Raw genomic sequence first — 5,825 nt, forward strand, 5'->3', positions numbered from 1 at the left:
CTCAAGTGGTATAAAAAGGCTTTCTTCCACTTGGTTGACATAACAGTGTTGAACTCCTTCATCCTCTACCAGCAACTGCACGAAGGCTCACACTTGTCACTCAGAGAGTTTGAGCTCCTTGTTTGTCGCCAGCTGTTGGAGGAGTACAGCACTGTGCAACCACAAGTTGGCGGGCAAGCAATGACGGGGAGACCAGACAAGTTTCAGGCACGTGACTGGGTGAGCCGCCACTACCTGTCACACCTGCCCAACCTGCCCTCAGGTAGACCTGGCTCCCGTCGTTGTCATGTCTGTGCGCACACGACACGTCGTCCTGCACGAAGGAAGGAAACTCGCTTCTGGTGCAAAGAGTGTCATGTGCCACTGTGCCCTACAGAGTGCTTCAGAGACTACCATAGCCTTGACAATTTATAGACAGAAGCACGGAGTGTTGGGAGACTGTTTGTGCCTTTGTGCCTTACAGAGTAAACTTTAGAAAATAAGTGAGTGACAGTGACACTTTTATATAGTGAAAACACAAAAAAATATATATAAACTCTGAAAATGTATAGAAAAAAGAACTAGCATTTATATTTATTATATAGAAAATAAGTGTGACAGTGACACATTATTATATAGGTATAAATATTATTATGTTATTTTAGTGTATGAGTGTTTTTTTCTGTTTGTGCCTTTGTGCCTTACAGAGTAAACAGTGTAAATAATTATCATTATGTTATTGTAGTGTAAGAGTGTTTATTATTACGGCTAGAAAATAAGTGAGTGACAGTGACACTTTTTTATATTGAAAATACGAAAAAATATATATAAACTCTGAAAATGTATAGAAAAAAAAGAACTAGTATTTATTATAACTTTATTTATTTTGTGTAACTCCCACACTCCACTGTAGGGCATAAATCCACTCTGGTTTGGTATGTGAACCACATATCTGGGGCTGCGGGGTGGGGCGGGGCAGTTGTGTCATCCATAGATGGCGGCTCAAGGCGGAGCAGTGGCCCAAGCCAGCCCACCCGCGCGAACACCTCACCGCTCTAGGCCCGCGACCATGACCACTTCCACTCGTCATATCTCATCAACTAGAGCATATACAGAGCTGAGTGAGGTGTCATCTTGAGGAGGAGGCATGGCCGGTGAGTACAAAACCAAATTGAAGTTCATAGGTTAAGTAGTTTAGCCATACGGATAAAGTGAAAACAGGTGATTTCTCGGATAATCAGCAAAATCGCCCGGACTGAGAGAGCGACTGTGGGAGATGGGCCCGGGCAGGGTGAGAGTTTTTGACGCTACCACCCGGATCGGAGGTACACCCCGTTTGTGAAATTGCCCATTTCATGAAATGGGCAAACCCAATTCATGAAATGAACCTAACCTAACCTAAACCTTCTAACCTAACCTAACCCAATTCATGAAATGTGCAATGGAGTGGCCATTTCATGAAATGGTTAGGTTAGGTTAGGTTAGGTTAGGTTCTTTTCATGAATGGGTTTGCCCATTTCATGAAATGGGCAATTTCACAAACGGGGTTTAATATATATATATATATATATATATATATATATATATATATATATATATATATATATATATATATATATATATTGTACAACATACTGTAGCGGCGCCAGATGACCGTAGATGTTGCGGCGCCTTATGCAAAATCCACAGTTTTTTTGGGCAGAACACATCTAGCCTACCAAGTGAAGAACTAGCCCTACCAACAAGATGCCATTCTTTTCAGGTTATTTGGTTATTTATTTACAGGTAAATAAAATTCCCCAAGGTGAGTTCAGATAAATACTCATATTTATTTATTTATATATATTTTTTTATTTTATTTATTTATTTTAGACTATTTATTTATTTATTTTTTTTCACTGACAAAATCCATCCTGTGACTGTTCCTTCAACTCCTGTGACTACTCCTTCATCTACTGTAACTCTTCCTTCATTGCCTGTGATATTCACTGCATGAACAGGTCAAGCCTGTCTGGGACAGAGGAAGCAGCCCCCCTGATACTAACTGCCACCACATCTTCCGAGACGGGCGAAACAGCCTGACTCGTACTGGTTGCTATAACATTCTCATCTGCGCTGTTCACTAAGTCGTTCGCCATCTCGCCTCTTCTCGTCTCCCGGCAAGACAAGATACAGGCGTATCCCAAACTCCTGACACCAGTCTTCATTGCGGTCCCCCACATACGTAGTTGGGCAAGGGAGGCCGGGGAGAGCACACGTAACACCTCACCTACGTGAGCAACACGGAAGCTCGACACAGGATTTACGTTTAGTTCTCCTGTAGGCTGCCAGCGTGGAAACGCTCCCATCCAAGTGCTTGGTGGCGACAGTGCCCCTCGCCTTACTGTATTCTCACGGTGGGTTGGGCAGGCAGGGTGCAGCCTCTTCCCTAAGTAGGTAGACAGCACAGTCAGAAGTACGTAACTCCAGCAGTATAAGCTTCTCTTAAGCGTCTTTCTAACTCAGGTTACATGGCCAGGCTTCCTAGGTTATGCTCCTTGCATGGTTCATTCGCCAAACTCAGTCCTGAACGACTATCCCAGAGAAAGTGATTATAAGAGAAAACTAAGCTTTCTCCAGGTTTGTTTATCTGAGCTGAACTGAACTAAGTAAAATAAAGTTGGGTGAAGCGATGTAAGAGTGTGTATTGATGAAGGAATAATGAGAAAGAGAGAAAAAAAAAGAAAAAGAAAAGGAAGAGATAAAAGTGTTTGGGCAAACCACGTTGCTACTTTTGTGATTGTTGTTGTTGTTTGTGGCTCGCTCGTTATTTGATCTAGGTTTAGACTCCCCAGCCTAGAAGGTTGCCTTTGTTGTGTTGGATGTGTTTGTGTAAGTAGAGGTGTGACAAAGTGTACCTGTGTGTGTGGTGCTGAGCTATAGTTGTCTTGTGAATAGTGAAGTGTGCAGGTTTCTAGTGTTTCATGTGTATTTGTGTAAGTGTTCTTGTGTCTGTTGTTTGTGTGAGTAATTTCTTTTGTTTGTTTATTTCTAAACCTATATATTTATATATTTTTTATTTTTTATTTTATTTGTTTTATTTATTCTTTTGTTATTTAATTTTTATTTATTATTATTATTATTATTATTATTATTATTATTATTATTGTCATTATTATTGTCATTATTATTTATTTATTATTTTTTTATCTATTCATTTATTTTTTTATTTATTTATTTATTTATTTATTATTTTTTTTTGGGGGGGGGCAGAACACATCTAGCCTACCAAGTGAAGAACTAGCCCTATCAACAAGATGTCATTCTTTTCAGGTTATTTGGTTATTTATTTACAGGTAAATAAAATTCCCCAAGGTGAGTTCAGGTAAATACTTATATTTATTTATTTATATATATTTTTCATTTCTTTATTTCATTTATCTATTTTTTAATTTATTTATTTTTATTTTTTTTTTCCTTTCACTGACAAAACACATCAAAATTAAATTAAGATCTGGCCTAACAGCAAGATGTCAGTGGTGAGTTGGTTAGTGTGTATATACAGAACCCAACATGTGCATACCGGTTTACATTCATACATTTACTCTCATTCTCTTAGTAAGTGCACGTCTGCATCCATATGTGATCTAAATGTTGCATGAATAATAGTTCAGTACTTACATATTAGTTCCAATGTTCTGTTTTCTTCTCTTTTGCAGGTTGTGGCTGTTGCTGTTGGCTCCTATGAGGTAAGTAAGGGGACACTGCTCAAGGAACTACACTGCACCTCATCTCCATCCGCTGCCAGCTGCCGCAAGCATAGACTGGAGTGTACCTCCCCTTGCCGGGACGGGGCCCGCTGGTCCATCGGAAGCCTCCACTCTCCACTTATGTAATACCAGCACATCCCGCCCCGGCAACTCAGGGCGCGGAATAGAGTAAGTGTGACCGAGGTAGGTGTTTAAGTGGAGAATTCCATTGCACTGCGATTGCCCATTTTGACATTCGCCATTCCCCGCAGCTGGTTGCAGCGAGCATCGACCGGTGTCATTACCCCTCGCCGAGTCGGGGAAAGAGATCCGACAGGAGGTTGCCCCCTACCCATCTGTTATGACCTACACGTCCCGTCTCGGTGACTCAGGGCACGGAACAGAAGTGGAGCGCCGCGGGGTCGCGCGCATAATATATCAAGTGAGCAAGTATTGGTATGACGAGTATGAAGTGGTTTGGAGGTGAGTGATTTTGATATTATTTATATTTGGGCAAGATTATTTGTTGTATTTTTTTTTTCTAAACTGCTAGGGTAGAATCTGTTTTATTTTTGTATGTGTGTTTTATTTTGTATAAGTTTTAGATAGGTGTCGTTTTGCATGTGTTCTAGAGATTTCCTTTTTTTTTTTTTTTTTGTGCTTATTCATGTAGGAAAATGTTTAGTGGCTTGGTGTTGGTATGCATATGTATTTTCTCAGTAGTCATTGTGTATGGATAGTACTGATTTGTAGCGAATCTCAGAGCCTTATTTTGTACTTTTTGCAGCTTGCTAATTTGGTTGTCGCTTACTGCATGCAAGGGAACATGTTGGTATTGTAGTGTGGGTAAAATCAGTGTTTTTACCAAGTGAGTTTTAATGTTTTCCGGGATTCCTTTAAGTCTATATATTTTATTGAGGGCAACGTCTGCTCTTATTTTCCTCTTTTTGACATGAGATATATAGCCATTAAATATTGTGAGGCCTAGGCTTGTTCCTTCTTCACATAAGTGTATAATCCTCCCTTCTATATTGAATGGTGTCATTGTTTTGCTGGCTATGTGTAAAGGAGTGAATTTGTTAATATTTGTTTTGATTTTTCATTTTTTCTCATATGCATTTACAGTCGTTATTTCTCTTTCTGTTATGAGTTTAATCATGTTTTTGGATCTTCCTGGGTACCCTGTTATCTGCGTGATGTCGTCCGCGTATAGTATGTTGATTCCATGTCTTGGTTGAGGATGTCACTGGTGTATATGGTGAAGAGTGTTGGTTATAATACGCTGTCTTGAGGTACTCCTGATTGTAAATGTATTACTTGCCCTGTATAATAGGGTGGAGCGTTTTTTAACTTTTTTTGAAATTCATTTGTGGCTAGTGTGGAAAAGGTACCAAATGGTGAGAAAAAAATGGTGTTAAAAGCATTTTTCTCTAGGACAGTATCTTCTGTCCCCGCCATCTCATCAAAGTTGGAGAAATAAGGGTCTAAAATGGGTAAACTTCACATAATACCCCATTTTTACAACTTATTATGAAATGCTTGTGGCTAGTGTGCAATATTGTTTTCGAGTTGCATATTAATAGCATACTAAATATGGAAGCTGTACAAATATATCTTCTGTCCCCGCAACGTGCTTGAAATATTGAAACAGCGGCAACAGCTATGAGACACCCCCCCCGCCCCACCATTAACCAATCCAATGAGGGAGGCTAGTAACTGTGTGTGTGTGTAATGCCGCTAAAGTGATCCTTTGTTTATTCTCCTGGGCCAGATGATATACCTTATGCCTTCTTACACCACATGTCTAACAGTGATTTTAACTTTCTTTTAAATATCTATAATATGATTTGGCATACCATTGACTTTCCATCTTCTTGGGCTGTGTCAGTGGTTCTCCCATTTCCGAAGCCTGGGAAAAATAATCTCCAAGCTACGAACTACCGTCCTATATCTTTGACATCCTGCATTTGTAAAGTTTTAGAAAAGATGGTAAATGTAAGACTCATGTGGTACTTGGAGAGAGAGGGAAGTACTTCTCATCGGTACAGTACGGCTTCCGAAAGATGAGGTCTACTACTGATGCTCTTTTATCCCTAGAGTCTTCCATTTGTGAGGCCT

Source organism: Portunus trituberculatus, unplaced genomic scaffold (assembly GCF_017591435.1).
Source record: "Portunus trituberculatus isolate SZX2019 unplaced genomic scaffold, ASM1759143v1 PGA_scaffold_211__1_contigs__length_67536, whole genome shotgun sequence".
NCBI lineage: Eukaryota > Metazoa > Arthropoda > Malacostraca > Decapoda > Portunidae > Portunus > Portunus trituberculatus.